The sequence below is a fragment of the Erpetoichthys calabaricus genome, chromosome 17, assembly GCF_900747795.2.
Source record: "Erpetoichthys calabaricus chromosome 17, fErpCal1.3, whole genome shotgun sequence".
NCBI classification, from domain to species: domain Eukaryota; kingdom Metazoa; phylum Chordata; class Cladistia; order Polypteriformes; family Polypteridae; genus Erpetoichthys; species Erpetoichthys calabaricus.
In genome coordinates, this window is record NC_041410.2 from 71,965,575 (window position 1) to 71,985,513 (window position 19,939).

General features: G+C 37.1%; 1 protein-coding gene across 2 annotated transcripts in view; it reads right to left on the reverse strand.

Moving 5' to 3' along the window:
- The window catches only part of mctp2a (multiple C2 domains, transmembrane 2a), a 339,546-nt gene that overhangs the window by 134,263 nt on the left and 185,344 nt on the right, over nt 1-19,939 (reverse strand). The gene's annotated exons all lie outside the window — the stretch shown is intronic.

Below are 19,939 nucleotides of genomic sequence, written 5' to 3' on the forward strand. Positions count from 1 at the left end.
TTCCCAAGTTGTGTAGATCAGATGAAACCTACAGTTGACTCCTATCTATAAATACATGGAAGAGAACCTTCAGCAAGAGACAAAACATCAGCTTCAATGACAACTAAGACATCTTATAGGACAACTTTTTTTTTTTTTCATTTGGTTTGCAAAGGTAAAAAAAGAGGGCAGTTTACCAAGTATTTTCTCGAGCCAATTAAATTTCAAAGATACCAATTTTGGTATTTTCATGTCTTTCTGGTATTTTGTTTTGGACATTCAAGGAGTGTTCAAGTCTGTCGTATTAACTGTTTACAGACCTCCAAAATATAATGCATTTTTTATTAAGGAATTCTCAGACTTAGATATCTATAATAATAACTAACTACAGTATGAAAGGTTCCTAACTGTAGGCGATTGCAATTTTCACTTTCTGCTCTTTTGATCAGTACATCAGCCAGCCTACACCTAAGGGAGGGCAGGACACATGCTGGATTTAGTCGTTTCAAATGGATTAAAAGTTGACATGAGGCAGTTCTTGGATATCAGTGTATCTGACTATTTCTGCATATTGTTTGATAGAAAAAAATACTGGTTACTACCAGTAGGTGCTTATTGTTAAATAAAATCATTTATTTGAGATTAAAGTTGTGTTAGGTCCTATTGTGTCTGTGGTTTGGGGTGAAGTGTCACCCCCGCTTGTGATTACACCAGATAACTAGGACTGCATTCTTTCACTTAAGGAACATTGCAAAAGTTAGACCTCCTATAACCTTGCAAGATGCTGAGAAATTAATTCAGGCTGTTTTTTTTTTTTTTTTTTAATTTGGCTTTTTTGTAGCTACATTTTAGTTGTGCTATTAATATACTATATGGGAATAGAATTATCATATTCCTCAGGGATTTGCAATCTACTAAACTCTACTTTTCTCTGCATTCTTTTCTGGTTTTGCCATCACCACCTGACCAAGGCACTGTGAAGCCACCTGTGATTCTGGAATGAAGGTGGGTGCTCCAGATGTCAAAGAGATCAACTGCATTGAATGAATCCTGTCAGACAAAGCCTGAAAACAATGAGGAATTATCTAAGCACATTTATGTTACGTAGAATGCCCAGTGGGGGCTTAGTGGTGTTTTGGACTTGGAACCTCCTGCAGGTTTTGTTTTTTCCTCCAGCATACCTGGAGTTTTGTTTTTTTTCTGTCCTCCAGGCCATTCGATCTTATCACTGCACTTATCTTTAGAGACTTTCAATATGATACTGTATACAAAGATGCTACTCTTCCACTAATTATACAATGTTTTACATGATTTAATTTATTTTTCTTAGTTATGTATTCATTATTATTTTAACCGAATCTTATTTGTTTTTTTTTCTTGTAACTTTTCTCTTTGACTTCTTGTAATTCACTTTGAGCTACATTCTTTGTTTGAAAATGTTCTATATAAATAAATGATGTTGTTGTTGACACTAACATAAGGATGCCTAAAAATGTCGTAACAGAACACAGTTAGTACTGAGGATGCATGTACTGCTTCAAAAGCACATTAAAAGCATTTCAGCTATGCATATAAAAAACTGGATAAATTTCATAACCTGAATCTTTTCTTTTTCCAAGTGGCACATAGGCGGGTGAAGTGACTTCCTCAGGGTCACACACTGCCAGTGGCGGGATTTGAACCCACAACCTCAGGGCTTGAAGTCCAAAGCCATAACCACTGCACCACACTGCCTGTTTAAAGAGTTTAGTGAACATCTAAAAGGGAACAGGTCAGGTCAGGTTGGGGAGCATGCACTAGTACAAATCACAAAAATTCAGAAGAGTTACTACACACGTACAACAAAAGCCAAAAAGGAAAAAAGGTTTCTTCTACAATCTTAGCTTTCTCATGTTAAACTTCAGTTACTTTTTATACTTAAAGGCTGTGTAATTTCCCAATGGCCAACTTACATAGGCTTCACTTAGTACATTCAGTACATACTGTTTGAAACAGTTTGCCCTCCATGCCTTACCAACTGCAAAGCAGATCATAAACTGCAACTAATCTGTAGTCTGAGGGACAAGAAATAATTAGAATATTCCATTTATAATTCAGCTTGTGGGAGTTATAATAGAATTTCAAAACTACAAAATAGGAATACATTCTAACATAACTAACAAAATGCTTTAATCAAGTTAACATAACACAACTAAGAAATGGCTCAGACAAGCACTGCAAGGGTTCTCTTTCCCAGTGCATTTCTGGACTATTTGCAGCAATTTCTAATGATATCAATACTAGCCATGTGCGCCCAACTACGTCGCGCGTGTTAAAGTTGTCTGTGAAGGGCTCCCTGTTTAAACGCGGCTGCCAATCGTGAACTGGGCCCTTCGTCGCACAGCATTATGATTTTTTATAAGGGAAACAAAATTACAAAACAAAACCCTTGGATATTGATTCGATAGGAACAGCCTACTCGGAATCACTGTCCAAATAGTAATTATGTGGTGGTGGAGGAGCATTTCTGCTTCTCTCTGTTCACAGTCCGTCTCGTTTTCATGACACTGTCGTTTCCTCTCACGATCTCTTCTCAACCTTTCTCCAATCTCGCAGGTTGCTTTGTGGCAATCCAAAGAGTAAGGAAGAACCAATGCTTCTTTCTTGAACTCCAAACGCCGACTGATGGAAAATCACAAAAGTGTGCCCGACTTATATACTCTGACTGCCGACTCCAAGAAGTGGGTGAACATTCGATTTGGATGAAGTGCTGCCAACGACGGTCGAGAGAAACACAAAAAAACCACAGTCTCAACAACGAAGCAGGTGTCAACGCCAGATCTAAACACAAAGCACGGTGTCGACGCCAGATCTAAACACAAAGAGTACTATCGACAGTGTTTGTAAACAAAAGTAACAACCAAGGTGTTGTTTATTCAGCCAGTACAAACAGCACGTAGTCTCCTTTAGTTCAATCCTCTTTAATCACCACACTCCAACCTCATCCAACGATCCTCCCCCTCACTTCCTCTCCTCCTCCATCACTACTGCCCTCTACTGAACACAGCAGGAACACCACACAAGGCAATGAATTCGCGGACAAAGAAAGATCAAGACCCAAATGAAGATTATATATAAAGATAAATCAGCTTGGATATGAGATTGATAAATCTGTTGAATATGAGATTTACACATTTATTTCACATTGAAAAAAACCAATGGATTTAAACAAAAAACAAGAAAACTTTTGACTAGGCTAAAGATAGGAGAGTCACAGTAAGGCATTATAAAGGTGTACTGCAATTGTTAGAAATGACCCCTAAGTACAGTTTCTTGACACACGTTTGTTGAAAGTACTCAATGCTAGTGTTTCAGCAAAAGGTTATGTTGAATTATTCATAATGGTCATCAATTTTGTCTTCATTCTCTAATCCATTACTACCTCCAGTGGCTCAAAAGTGAATCACATAACTGCCCACTTAACTTGTTACCGACTCTTCTACACTACATTGTAGAAAATCACAGAATTATGGAATATGTAAAGGATATCACTACCCACATTGAAGGAACACAGTCTCTTAAGAAAAAAAAAATAGTCTGTTCTGCATTTCTTATATAACTCCTCTGTGTTATTAGCTTATACTGATGAGGACCCCCAAGTACTTGTGGTAGTGCACCAAACCTACATCCACTCCTTGAAAAGTGATTGAACATAGAGGCACTGTGTTACGTCAAAAAATCAATAACCAATTCCAGTTGTAGACAACTCTTTCTGCACCAAGAAACAAACTTCTTCACCCAACTCCTATGTGATGTCTTAACCCCTTTGTCATCACACTCCATTTGTACAGAATTTTCTGAGAATTTCTGCAAGTGACATGACCTGGTGCGATATTTATAGACTGAGGCATATAGGGTGAAAAAGAAATGATGGCAGGACTGTTGATTGTGGTGCTCTAGTGGTGTTCACATCTATATCAGAGAGACAAGTCCTTGAGCCTCACAAACTGCATTCTTCCGCACAGATAGTTTATTATCCAAGACACCATAGGCTCATCTGTCTGCATATCTCAGAACTTTCCCGTTAACAGGAATGGCTGGAATGTACTGAAGGCACTTTAGAAATCAAAAAACAAAATCCTCATTGAGTTTCTAGCTTTGTCCAGATGAGAAAAAGCCTTGATAAGCAGATAAATTACATTTTCCATTCCAATCTTTTTCTGAAGCTAACTAAACTGCACTGGGTCCGAATGGTCTTTCGCAAGAGGACTCATATAGTCCTGGACCAGCCTGTTGGAAGTTCTTCATGATGTATAGGCCATAAAGGTTACTTGGCTGTAGTCATTAGGTAAAGAGGTGCCTACCGTTTTTGGAACTGGAACCCCAAACAATCACCTTAATCTATTAAAGTGTGGCATTTCCCCCAATACACAGTTGTATTAAGTTGATTTCAATTGAAATGTAGTGCCCTTCATGCCAGGTTAATTATTTTAGAGTACTTCCAAGTCAAGAAAAATAGGTTAGGGTGGGTTGCCATGTACGAGGTAATTTTTCAGAATGGTTTATACATTTTCTGGTGATATTTAATTTAGTGTGATATTCTTCATTTGCCTAAAGGTATGTGTTTTGCATATATGAACAATCCATTTGTGTGAAAACGCTACAAAGGTATCCCAGGGATCCCCAGACCTTTATACAGTGGTAAATAAATATAAAGACAGTTCGCAAACTTATTTCTTCCTGAGTGTTGTTGGTTTATCTAGTTGTAGATAAATTTATATAGCACATATATCACAAAAGCAAATTTTCCTTCTCTCCTTGAGAAACACAGACTGACAAATTTAAAACAATACATTTTATTCAAAGTGCAAAAAAAAAATAGGCAAGTTCACTGTAAAAAGACACTTTAGCTCTTAATTTAATTCCCTATACTGTAACTAAATGATTTTATAGATTTTGTTATGGTGAGTTATCCTGTAACTTAAGTATGACAATACACTATCAACATAATTTTGCAATTGTTTAGAAATAATTGTAAAATGCATTTTATATATGGGGTGAAATTAAATTTTAATTGTTTAATTTTACTAATTCAAACAGTAAACTGGTCTGTTCTTCAGTAAAATTATGGTAAAATATTTTTAATAGTGAAGCACAGTTAGGTGTGCAAATACATTTTTTTTATTAGTCACCAAAAACTACCTCTTAAAATCTCATTAAGAGAAGGTAACACATTGAACAAAAGCTTTTATTTAAATTCTTGTTTAACTATATAATCACCAAAGCTAACAATTTAAAACAATTTTGAGAAAGATATTTAATATAATAATTACATTTACTAGATAAAGTTTATAGTATCCCAATAGAAATCAATATATTAAAAACCACTACATTGACTCCTCCAATTATAGAATTTTCCTTTTTAGTGAACCATCAAAATGTAGGACTCCTTTCAGGAAGTGCAAATTATACTTGGAAAATGTATTTGATTAACTTAGTACAAAAACACTCGATTTGCAATTACAGCTTGAAAACTCAGCACTTTTTTGTCAACTGTGCATAACAAAACTGATTTTAACTTTGGGCTATATGCTATGAAAGAAGGTATTTTTATGTATTTTGTTATATATATATATATTTTTACTATTTCTATACGTATAAATACTCATAAATATATATTATTACAGAACAAAGGACCATTTCCAGCCTTACTGAAAACATGAAAAAGGTTTCACCATGTGATAAGCTATTTACCTTAAATTTATTACTTTTTCACAGGCTGTAGTATGATTAAATGCTCTTTATCTGTTGTTTCTTATCTATGTCTATATAGTATTAATAAATAAATAAATAAATAATAAATTAGCATTTATATAGCAACTTTCCCATTTTCAAACCAGTTCAAGCAAATGAGCATAGTATAATCCTGCAATCATGACAGCTCTAGAAAAAACATAACATTGATGCGTGGATCAAGACTAGTGAGATAAAATCCTGTTTAAGATCATTCAATGACTGCTGCTGCTGACCAATTTTAGCATTCATACCTCATATTTTTCCATATTTATGAAAGATTACAACCTCTCAGAATACTAAGAAGAGATTAGATTTCAAAACTATATACCTCTTAAAAATTGTGTCATCTTTGCAGGAAACACACATCAGTCTTCCTTACTATGTGAGGTAGTGCAATCGGTGTCTCAAGTATTCCCCTTTGGTGATGAGCAAACCCTAGAGAGATCACTTTGCTGATAAGTTCATCAAAATCTTCGCTGAACTCCACGATCTGCACTGAAGGCAACGGGGAAGGAGGAACTAAAGTAGTTCTGAGTGGATTATAATGATGCAATGGTCTTTAAAGTGTTCCTGAGGGTTAGGAAAATGTCTGCCAACTATGCTGGACCAATTATTGTGGTCAAAATTGTGATACGAGCTGTGAGGCAGCAGTAACAACTACTGCATGATGTTGCGTCAAACAATAAAAGATGCAAACAGAATTAATACCACAAATAAAAAACAACAAACAGCCACAACCTAGCAATAAACAAATAAATAAATAAATAATACATATAAATCGCCATTTTCAATTCAGCCGGAGTACTGATTGAGTGGATTAGGGTTCATCATGTATACGTGAAGCACGTTGGCAATTATCTTACAGCAGACATGTGAAAGTTCTGTTCATTGCTGCTACAGCTCAGTGATGTGACCCTGGCCTTGAATGCATCATGGGGCAATGGATAAGCAATTCTCACCAAAGCCATCTGCATGGCAGATTTCTAGAAAAACATGTGAATAAGATCATCTGTGTTTTAAAAAGAAAAAGGCGAATTTCATCAATCAACACTAATGCCCATCACTGCCAAAAAACAACAACAATTTGAAAAGGTTTATTACAACAAAAAGGGATGCTACGCAATTAATTTCAGGCTATAACCGACCATTTTCTGTACAGATGTAGCATTTTGGAGAAGATGAAGTTTGACATATGTGGTTCAGCAAGAAAAATACTTGTGTTTGAAAAAAAAAACACTTTAGAAAGAATACAGGAAGCCAAAATATGATCTTCTTCTTCTTTCGGCTGCACCTGTTACGGTTCGTCACAGCAGATTATCTTTTTCCATATCTTCCTGTCCAATGCATCTTGTTTTCTTACACCCACCATCTGCATGTGTTCTCTCATCACATCCATAAACCTCCTCTTAGGCCTTCCTCTTTTCCTCTTACCTGGCAGCTCCATCCATAACATCCTTCTCCCAATATACCCAGCATCTCTCCCCTGCACAAGTAGAAACCAACACAATCTCGCCTTTCTGACTATCTCCCAACTGCCCAACCTGAGCTGACCCTCTAATGTACACATTACTAATCCTGTTCATCCATGTCACAGCCAGTGCAAATCTTAACATCTTTAACTCTGCTACCTCCAGCTCAGTCTTCTGTTTATTGGTCAGTGCCACCGTCTCCAACCCATATAACATAGCTGGTCTCACTCCTGTCTTGTAGAGCTTCCCTTTCATTCTTACTGGTGCCATTCTGTCACAAATCACTCCTGACACTCTTCTCCACCCTGCCTGCTCTCTCTTCGTCACCTCTCTCCCACACTCCCCATTTATCTGTACTGTTGATCCCAGGTATTTAAACTCATCCACCTTCGCCAACTCTACTCCCTGCATCCTCAGCATTCCTCTAAACCCCTCTCATATTCACACACACACTGTCTTGTTCCTACTGACCTTCATTCCTCTCCTCTCTAGAGCATATCTCCACTTCTCCAGGGTCTCCTTGACCTACTTCCTACACTTGCATCAAATCACAGTGTCATCAGCAAACATCATAATCCACAGGGACTCCTGTCTAATCTCGTCTGTCAACCTGTCCATCACCATTGCAAATAAGAAAAGGGCTCAGAGCCAATCCCTGATATAATCCCACCTCTACCTTGAATGCATTTGTCACTCCTACCGAAGACCTCATCACTGTCATGCTTACCTCGTACATATCCTGTACCATTCTTACATACTTCTCTGCCACTCATGACTTCCTCATACAGTACCACAACTCCTCTCTAGTCACCGTGTCATATGCTTTCTTTAAGTCCACAAAGACACAATGCAACTCTTTCTGTCCTTCTCTATACTTCTCCATCAACACCCTCAGAGCAAACACTGCTTCTGTAGTGCTCTTTCCCAGCATAAAATCATACTGCTGCTCGCTAATCACCACCTTCCTTCTTAACCTAGCTTCCACTACTCTTTCCCATAACTTCATGCTGTGGCTCATCAATTTTATTTCTCTGCAGTTACTACAGCTGTGCACATCACCCTTATTCTTAAAAATCGGTACCAGTACACTTCTCCACTCCTCAGGCATCCTCTCACTTTCCAAGATTGCATTAAACAATCTGGTTAAAAATTCCACTGACATCTCTTCTAAACACCTCAATGCTTACATGGGTAAGTCATCTGGACCAACAGTCTTTCCGTTCTTCTTCCTCTTTATAGCTGTCCTTACTTCCTCCATGCTAATGTGTTGCACTTCCTGATTCACGGTCTCCACATCATCCAACCTCCTCTTTCTCTCTCTCTCATTATATTCATTTGGTAGCCTCTCAAAGTACTCTTTCCATCTGCTCAACACACTCTCCTTGCTTGTGAGTATGTTTCCATCTTTATCAATTATCACGCTAACCTGCTGCACATCTTTCTCAGTTCAATCCCTCTATTTATGAGAGGTTGGACACTAAGGAGGGAAAAAAAGAACATGTACCATTTGGCTAAACAGATGGACTGAGCTGGGACAGAAAGCAAAAACATTTTATTCACATAAATAATATAAACTGGCGGTGGTATAATTATGTCCATCTTATAGGTCCTTGTTTATATTTAGTGACTTTTGTAAATGTAGAAAAACCATGGCTATCGAGACTAGTCTTTAGCACTTGTGCTAATAGCATTGGATAAACTTGTGTAGTCTGCTGGATAGTGTACACATAAATGCAAGATTGTTGTTTGTGAATCTTTTACAACAACAACTACCAAACTGCTTAATTAACAAATATTTTGTTTAATCATTTGGGTCACCTTGCTCATTTGCATTGAAGCCAATGTGTTGTGCCACATGAACAAGGTTTATTGCTTCTTACCCAACCAATTCAGCCATCTGTGCTTTTCTATATTCAATGATGTACATTCTTACCTTGTCACAGTGTATAAGTTTTGGATCGATAATAATTTTTTTTCCCCAGACCTAAGTACCAGCATTGAAGCAAATAATGTATAATTCCCCATAACTCCATCCTACCATTACGTTCACCACCGATGGTAACACCACTGGCCATGGGATTTATTGCAAAACTGTAGTAACCAGTAAATAATTTACCTTTTAGGTATCTATACAGCATTCAAACATTACAAAACTCAAGTTAGATGTACACAGGTAAGCAGCACAACAAACGCCATGGAAAGCAACTCTACTGTGCCTGTTATGTTGGAAAATGTTTTTTTCTTAGTCAATCATAGCATCACAGTGTGTTCATCTTACAAATGTGCCTATTAGTTCCCCCTCTCTATCCCTTTCTTATACACATCTTTGCTACCAGACTTCTCAGAGTGAATGTTTAATAGGTTATGAGAAGGGAGTTGAGGAAGACTTACTATGTTTTTGTGCAACAGAAACAAAAACTCTCAGTGATATGTCAATGCCATTTTTTCTCCAACTATTGCAATAAAAAGTATGACGAATAGTGGCAGGCATATCACATGTCCCAGAATTCACACTTGGATGAACTTTCGTAAGAGAAGAGCTGAGCACAAAGTCTCTCAAAACAACTGTTTACTACTGATACTGAAATTCTCCAGATGCTGATATTGTACCATTTTAAAATTTTTTAACAAACAGCGTAACCCTGCAGTGAATGGCTACTAACAATAATGACACCCTGTGGTCAAATTGAAAATTACAAGAATTGCATAAAAGCAACACCAGCTTCCTCAGTTCCTTAGTCCTGCAAATACCCCATGCCCCAGTGATAACATCAACATTAAACATCAATCAGTGATGTTACAAGTGATATTTGATTGATCAGAAAATTTTAAATATCTCCCATCCCAATTACGATGAACTAGGTACCACTTTTCTAATTCAGTATCATTTGCATATCTGTTTGCTCTTCGTAAATTGTCAATGCTTGGTTAACATTGATGATTTCAGCTTTTAAATAAATTCACTGGTAAAAAATTAACATTTTTCTGTTCTTACTGTGCAGTCAGAAACTAAAACACAAAGCACACACTAGTGATATCACTAAGGTGTCTTTTTCGGGGCGGTCTTTACACTTTCACATTTTTGTATACCTTGATTCCTTAATTGTATTTTAAAAGTGAGAACAGAGAACAACAAGCAATACAGCAAAAAAAAAAACAAAAAAAACTATATTATACATATTTACACAAAATGACAATATTAAAACTTAACTTCTAGTCCTGATATTTTTTGGTGAACATTCAACCAAGTTAAAATAAAGTAATACCCTGCCCTATGCATTTTATTTTAACCAAGAATATTTCAAAAGAGCTGCCAGATCTTGGAACTATGCCTTTCACCCTAAAGATCAATTTTCACAACACAAAGCACCAGTTGCCATATGCAAATTAATAGAAGAGACTCAAATACAGAAATGCTCTGAAGAATTTATGTATATAACATATATGCATTCCAGTGATTTTATAATGATTTTAAATTAGTACAACTCTAATGAATGAAACTAGCAAAAAAACTTTTTTTAGTCAGTCTTTTTATTTTAAAAGATTTAACAGTTAAAACATAAATGAAAAAGGAAAAAAAGTGTTTTGTTTTGTTGTATTTTTAGGTACACTTTCATAAAACATCTTCACTAGTAATGCATTGCTACACCACACATACCAGCAAATTTGACCTTTGTTAATCCAAAAAAGATTGATGCCAATGCATACTCTTAAACCATTTGAGACAAACTAGAGATAACCAAAATTCTGGCAGAAAAACTGGTCATTTGCATGTGCTGAAAATGTGTTAGTAAGCTGAATTCAATTTTCAGATAGACTGAAGACTGTGAGGCACCTGCAGAAATATACTATACTATAAACCTTTGACAACAAAAGTTTTAGCTGTTGGCAGTCAAACATGGCAAAACAGGGCCATTGTTTGGCTAAGCAACAATAAAGAAGCTTAAAATCTTTTGGCTCCAGCTGACATGTGAAAATGGAATCGTTAAGCTATAGTTCTTGATGCCTGCACTTGAAATTAGGGGTCTTGCACCAGAGTGGTGCTGTAATTTATTTTTTAAGTAAGTCTGACATTTAAGTAAATTATATTAAGCACTTCATCATATCAGTGATTTTTAAAATATTTTGCAATATGTTGGAAGGAAATTCCATTTAATTTCATCGCAGAAGGTTTTAGTGCTACTGCTTGTTGGTACAGTATATGCTACTGTATTTGCTCACCAAGTAATATGTTTATTTACAATTGTTTATACTGATGCATTGTAAATGTGGTATTGATAGCTAATACCCACATTCATATAACTAAATTTTTGATACCTTAAGCCACTTGGCTGATTTATCGTTTCGTATACTTATGAAACTATGTCTCTCCCTCTCTTTCTCTCTCTCCCCTGAAAAAATATATATAGTGACAACCAGAGGGCGGCCCAGCCACTCTAGGCACAAGTCTCTGCAAAAACTTGTTTTTATTTCGGTTGGGGGGGCTTGGAGTGCTTTTACCCTGACTCCCAAAAGCAGCACAGTACAATTACAGTCCAAAGCATGGTAAACCACTGTCTTTTCTCTTCCTCCTTATGCCTCCACTCCACCTCTGACAAGCTTTGTCCCTCTCCCTCCTGTCTTTGGCTCCTCAAGTCAAGTGAAGTGTCTTCTTTATGCTGCACCTGGGAGAACTTCAGGTGGCTCATCAGCATTATCTGGAAGTAATCCCAGGTCTGGTGAAAACCCAAAGTAGGGCTCTGCTGCTTCCCCTGGTGGCCCCCATGGAACCCAACAAGGCTGTACCAAACTGCAACTCCCATGGAGCCTTGTGGCTCTGCAGCAACCCAGGGGGTCTGCCATCTAGTTCTGCGGGAGGCTGTGTCCCATGCACATCTGCTCCCCAGGTTCTTCCAGTATATTGGTCACTCTTTTTCAGGTTTACCTTTTAGAATATAACTGGATCTAATGCTTCAAAATAGTGGAAAAAATGGGAAATGACCAAATACAATTACTGAACTATACAAAAGTAATTTCCTATACTATAGCAAATACCAAACGTGGGTTCAGAAAAATTTCACACACCCTCCCCCAGATATAAATGAGTTTAACTGAACAGGTCTCGCCATTAAAAGTCATTAAACTTCATGCATCCCATGCTGCTCCATGTAATCCAACATCTCATTAATTCACTTAGCTAACAATTTTGTAGCAGACACAAGACTGGAGCTTCATCTGCTTGCTTTTAAAAAAGCCAGAAGTCCTCCAGCAATTTCTCTACACTACAAGATTTTAGGTGAAATGACTGTAAATTGCTACAGACTACAAGTGGGTACCATGTCTAACAAGTTTAAATAATACATCGGTATTTAATACAGGTAAGGATTCCAAAATGTACCTTTAATGTCAATATTTAAAAAGTATGGGGCAAAAGTAACTTAAACATGTCACTGGTATTCCACTTCTGCTTACAGAGATTATAGGTCAGTCACTATGCTTAAGCGTCCACAAAAAAGGTCTAATAGTAGTCATGACACTCATTCTAATGTCACACTAATGTACCAGTAAACAAAAGTGATAAGATAACAATAATAATATGAAATTTAATTGTTTTATTATGTTACTTACTGACTATAGTAATGCTTTATTTGAACCTTTGAATTGCTACTCTACAATTAATTAAAAATATGGAATCAAAGACCACTTCTTAAATCACTTTGCTAACTTCCAGTTATGTGTGCAACCTATTTCAAAGCACTCTTTTTCACATATGAAATAAAAAAGGTTTAGCTTAATTTATAATGGTTTTAGTTATAATATAGGGCACCAAACATCTATAAGAATCCATTCAGCCTAAGCATTTAAAACAAGGCTGTAAACTCATTATTTTAGCATAGCATATTCCTACTGTATCTGTTGCTGATACTGTTTAAAATGAATCCCTCTCTACTGCTTTTTATTTAACCGTAATAATTATTTTTGAATTACCTGTACTTCGTATTTAATTGTAATAATAGTTTTTGATTTGCCATTGCTATGTTGTTCCCCTTTCTTTCAATTCTCTGTGTCCACAGTGATACTCTGTCTGCCTTGGAGTAGATGTATTGTCACATACAGTCTGATGGATGTATCTTTTTGCTATTTAAATTATCAATATGTGCCAACAGAATAATATGTTTCAGACATACTTAGAATTTGGACTAAAACAACTCTATAAATATGTATGTAAATATGTTTATTATTATTAATTTTTCATGGTTGTTAGTATTGTTATTGCATTTCACTTTTATATTATGTGTACAGTACTTAAAGTATATGTGTTGGGCTCATAAGTAGAAGTCTGCTTAATAATGATCAGTTTAATACATATGAAGTGTAGTCTTTGAAAAATCTCCAAACCATTAAAATAGCGCAATATTCAGATATTAAATTCATCATATAATATTTTAAAACGTATCATTGTACTTGATTTTCATTTTACTTCTTGTTACTGTCTTGATTTGGAGCAATGTGTACAGAAAGACATATACAAAAATAAAATATTAATATGAAATATAATTCATAAAGAAATAATACTGTTAAAAATATTTTTTTTCATAAAAAAGCCTTTCAGCATTTTGGAGAATAGTACAGGTAATTTTAAAATAAGAGAGTCGCTACTCTCGTGATAGGAGAGTTAAATGAATGACACAGTTCCCACACAGCACTTTAAAAATCCAACATAAACCTAGGTGGATCTATAAGGCTAATATTATTAATAATTTTGGGCAAAAAACAAAATGTTTTAAGTTATTCTATGTAATTACACGATGGTTTTAAATGACTACTCAGCTTGTGTCCGTTTTAATTTTAAAGAATACTTGAAAGCTGCAATCATATTCTTTAGAAGGCTACGTAAACAGTGACTTGTGTCTTTTCATAGTTGGCCACTGATTTGAAATTAACACAAATGAACTAAAGAAATTATTCTACATATGGTAAATAGAGCTACTGATTCTCTACTGATGTGTCAATCCTGTCTTGATGTGATTCTCACCTCATAAACCCACTTTGAACACTCCTTTCCAAGACCTCTAGTCTTACAGTGCACAGTAAATGCACAGCCTCTCTGATCCAGTTACCCAGAAAAGTAATAATTGCTGCAAGCAGTCATTACTGAATTACTGCACAATAAAATTCATTGGACTGGCAAGTGCAGTGTCCTTACTAGAAATTGGCACACAACCTTGAACCAAATATCAGATACAGCAATCTGGCCAGTGGATATTCCAACAGTGTTAAACGTCTGCAAAATATTACAACCAAGACTAGCTGCACTCATCTAACCTTCTCTCCCTCATTCTTTCCTAGGGCACGAAGTGGAAGCAGACAATGGCCGACGGTGAGATAGACTGCGTTGTCGAAGAACTCCAGGCTCTCGGTATCCAAATTCAGAAACTCCTGTCCAGACGAATTTGAAGGCTCATCTACTGGAAAAATCCTCCCCGACATCTGAAATCGTCTCAGCAAGTCATGGCTCTATAACATCGACTCCATGCCGTGCCGCTCACTGTCAAGGGCAAGGGAGTTTTATCCCCACGCCTCGGCGTCAAAGCGACGACGTCAACGATGAGGAACTTGACCTGTTTCAGCTATGCAGGCGGGGTTTTAAGGCTAGATCACCTCCATTGGTACAGGCAAGCATCTCCACCCAGAACCGTTTTGACCCTCTCCAATCTCCCAGTTAGCTTTTAACCCCAGTTGATGTATTTGTAATTGGAGATTCTATTGTAAGGGACCTAAACATCTCACGCTCTAATCAGAAATCTTTTGTCTCTTGTTTTCCCGGTGCTTGTGTTTGAGATATTATGAGAAGAGCAGCGACAGCCTTCGAGAGGCACAAGAACAGGGCACTGGGAGCCATTGTAATACACACCAGAGTGAATGACGTGAGATACTGACAGTTGCAGATTCTCAAGGCGGACTTCACAGCATTAATTAAAGCCATGAAGGAGAGGAACCCGGCTGTAAGAATCTTCATCTCAGGTCCCTTACCTCTCGTTATAAGATCGAACGAGTATTACAGTTGTCTGCAATGATTAAACATCTGGCTGAAAGGCTTCGACAAAACATCCGAGTTCGTAGACAACTGGGACTTCTTCAGGGAGAGGAGAGAGAGAGTTTCTTCAAGTGGGATGGTCTGCATCCAAATAGATTTGGCGCCCTGGTCCTCTCCGAAAACAACTCTAAGGTAATTAGTCTCTCTTGACTCTTTATTATTACTCCTAACCCTTTCTGTAATGCTTTGCTAGGACATGATAAGTTGGTAACAAAATCTTCCTCAAAAGTGCACTGCATTAATACTATAATAACTAACCTCACTGCATGTAAAAAATCTAGACAGTGCGGCATAAATACGAATAATTTAATTACAATTACACCTCTAGATGAACAATGTATTAAAACTATAAAGACAGACTATAGATTAAATAGAAAATATGCACAGAGCGGCTCTAATAAAAATAACTTAATTTCTATCTTGAATACCCATAATGCTCCTACAATTCAATTCTGCTCTCCTGAGACATTAAATATGGCTTTATTTTATCCCCAACACTGATCCTCTTAAACCCCGGTACTCCATTATAAACAAATTAAATTCGTTCACCAGGATAGATTTACCTGATATATATAACATAATTTCTCAACTGAGACCATCCACCTGCGTCCTTGACCCAATAACAACAAGTTTTTTCAAAGAAGTATCTGGCGTGCTAATGGATAGTATTCTTGATATAGTAAACTTGTCATTAGATGCGGGGGTCTTCCCAGACAGCCTTAGGACTGCTGTAGTTAAACCCCTGCTGAAGAAAAATAATCTTGACTCCTTTGCTTTTGAAAATTTTAAACCTATTTCTAACCTGCCTTTCTTAAGCAAAATGCTAGAGAAGGCAGTCATTATGCAGCTAAATGACCATCTCAATAAACATGCTATTCTTGATAAGTTTCATTTGGGTTTCAGAACAAATCACAGTACAGAAACTGTACTTGTTAAAGTAGTAAATGACTTGCGGGTAAATGCAGACAGAGGCCGTTTATCTGTTCTCATCCTCCTAGATCCGAGTGCCGCATTTGATACCATTGATCACAATACTCTTAGAAATCGCCTTAGTCAATGGGTGGGCCTCTCTGGCAGTGTCTTAAATTGGTTTGAGTCCTACCTGGCAGGTAGAAAATTATTTGTTAGCTGTGGTAATTATATTTCAAAGACCCATGATATTCTATATGGTGTTCCACAAAGCTCTATCCTGGTTCCGCTGCTCTTTTCGATTTACATGCTTCGATTAGGCCAGATTATCTCGGGACATAACGTGAGCTACCACAGCTATGCTGATGACACACAGCTGTATTTATCAATAGCGCCTGATGACCCTGACCCTCTTAGTTCACTGACACAATGTCTTACTTGTGTTTCTGAATGGATGAGTAGTAATTTTCTCAAACTAAATAAGGAGAAAACAGAAATCTTAGTGATTGGCAAAAATGGATATAATGAGGTTATCTATACTAATAAAAGGCAAAGCCCTCACTCACTGACTCACTCATCACTAATTCTCCAACTTCCCGTGTAGGTAGAAGGCTGAAATTTGGCAGGCTCATTCCTTACAGCTTACTTACAAAAGTTAAGCAGGCTTCATTTCGAAATTCTACGGGTAACAGTCATAACTGAATCCTACTTACGTACATATATACGTCCATAGCCTGCAGCTCGGTCGCCGTGTGAGGCGGGGTTGTGTTCTGTGTCCCCCAGCCTCCCACGTAGTTGGCTGCCTGCCTATATTGCGTCCCCCATCCCCATGCCTCCCACGTAATTGGCTGCCTTCCTATTTTACACGTTTGGAGAACCACCAATGCCTCTTAAACATCTTAGGTTCACAGGTGACGATTTGAGTAGTGGACACTTTGATGTTTATGAATGTTTCAACTCTCAAAAGCTGGATGCGAAGTTATGGATGAAACCAGTTGTATGCTTACAACGCTTGACAGATGCTGAATGTCACTTCAACACAACAAGTCCTGCAAATACTAATGTAATTGAAACAAACCATGCAACTCAAACCGATTATGACAGCAGCAATCCAAGTTGTGAGAAAACAGTAAAAACGAGGCGTGTCAGACATCGTGGTACATTTTCTGATGCAGCTAGACGGAAACAACTTCGTGACGCCGACACCAAATACTCGCAGAAAAATACACAAGTTAATAGACACGCTGTCGCTAAATACTCGCAGGCAAATCCACAAGTTCATAGAGACGCCATCACTAAATACTCGCAGGCAAATCCAAAAGTTAGAGATGCTGCCGCTAAATATTCGCACACAAATCCACAGGTTAATAGAGCTTCTGTTTCTAGGTACGATCCCAATAATAAAAAGCGGCTCATATGAAAACAACAGGTTTGGCTCAAAAAAAGCAGATTGTGGATTTGCGTACAGCCACCGAAACTTTGTAACGGCACGAGACTTCAAGTCACGTGTCTGCAAAAGAACCTAATTGAGGCAACTATTTTTACTGGCAGTGGCTCAGGGGAGAGAGTTTTTATTCCTCGCATCCCCGTTATACCCTCTGATCTCCCATTTCAATTCAAACGCCTCCAATTTCCAGTAAGGCTCTGCTTCGCAATGACAATTAACAAGTCTCAGGGACAAACCCTAACTGACAACGTGGTATACAAAGAGATCCTTAACAAATAATTATTTGTATATTTTCCCTCAGTTTAAAAATGTTTACTTTTCTTCTTAATAACAATTTTAAGACAGTACTTCGCCACTGCGAAGCGCGGGTATTTTGCTAGTTAGAAATAAACTTGATGCATTAGGATTAAAAGTCAAGACGGAGGTAAAGAATTTAGGGGTAACTATTGACTCTGACCTGAATTTTAAATCACATATTAATCAGATTACTAGGACAGCATTTTTTCAATTAAGAAATATAGCAAAAGTTAGGCCTCTTATAACATTGCAAGATGCTGAGAAATTACGGTAGTTCACAATTTTGTTTTCAGTTGACTAGATTACTGTAACGCACTCATCTCAGGACTACCCACAAAAGATATCAATCGATTGCAATGAGTGCAGAATGCAGCTGCTACAATCTTAACTAGGAAAAGCAAATCTTTGCAAAGAGTCATAAAAACTGCGGAGAGGATCATAGTGGACAAAACTTCCTTCCATGGACTTTATGTACGCACAACGTTGTCGGAAAAGAGCAGAGGGAATTATCAGAGACTCACTCCATCAAACTCACTCTCTGCTCAGACACAAAAACTGTATGTACAATCTGAGCCATAGCAGAGCAGACAGCATCATCTCTCACAAAACAAGGTTTTTCAATAGCTTTTTCCCCGCCACGGTCAGACTGATGGCTAAACAAAATTACTGAATATGTGTAATAACCTCACGCTACCTCACTTCACTTATAATGTAAATGACGAGTGAAAAATGTGCAATATTTTAACTGGGCAATACCTACAATATTTGTATTTTTTTTGTGTAGATATTACCACCTTTCTGTATAGTGCTGGTATAATATACATTATTTTTTTTTTTTTTTTAATGCTTTACTATGACTTGGACAGAGCTCTGCACAAGAATTCCAATGTGCTTTGACTGTTGGTTTTATGCACAAATGGCAAATAAAAGAACTTTGAACCTTGAAATCCGAGCACATCTCTCCAGTTTTGATGTCACTACATTGGTTACCTGTGTCATTTAGAATTGACTTTAAAATACTGCTTATAGTTTACAAAGCCTTAAATAATCTTGCTCCATCCTATATTTCAGAATGTCTTTCACCTTACACTCCAAATCATAACCTTAGATTTCAAATGAGTGTCTGCTTATTATTCTGAGAGCTAAACTTAAAAGGAGTGGTGAGGCGGCCTTCTGCTGTTATTCACATAAAATCTTGAATAGCTTAGCAATAGAGATTCGCCAGACTAATACACTGGAGCACTTTAAAAAAACTGCTAAAAACTCATTATTTTAACATGGCTTTCTCATAGCTTCATTTTAGTTTAACCCTGATACTCTGTATATGCATTTAATTATCAATATCATTCCTGGTGGCTCCATAATCCGTACTAACCCCTACTTTCTCTTCTGTTCATTTTCCAGTTTTCTGTGGTGGCGATCTGTGCCACCACCACCTGATCAAAGCACCGTGATGTCCCTACATTGATGGATTAAATGTCAGAAGTCTACATGAGCGTCACCATCAAGTTCTTCCATGTGAACCCAGAATACAATGAGGACTGATTGTGAGGTCATTTATATTAGGTAGAATGCCTAGAGGGGTCTGGGTGGTCTCGTGGCCTAGGAACCCCTGCAGATTTTATTTTTTTCTCCAGCCATCTAGAGTTTTTTTGTTTTTTCTGTCCTCCCTGGCCATCGGACCTTACTTTTACTCTATGTTAAATAGTGGTCCCCAATTCTATTTTCTTATTTATTTTGTCTTTTTTCTTTCTTTGAGCTATATCATTTGTATGAAAATGTGTTAATAAATAAATGATGTTGTTGTTATTTTTCTGGAGTTCTACATGTGCGTGCTCCATTTAATATTATTCCTAAAACAAATATTGCAAACCTCAACACTTAAGAAGGATATTAGATGCGTAAATAATACAGACACGCTTGCTGAGTGCCTCTATGACCCTTTTAGTTTTATGTCTGCTAACCTCCTAGAAATAAATATACACA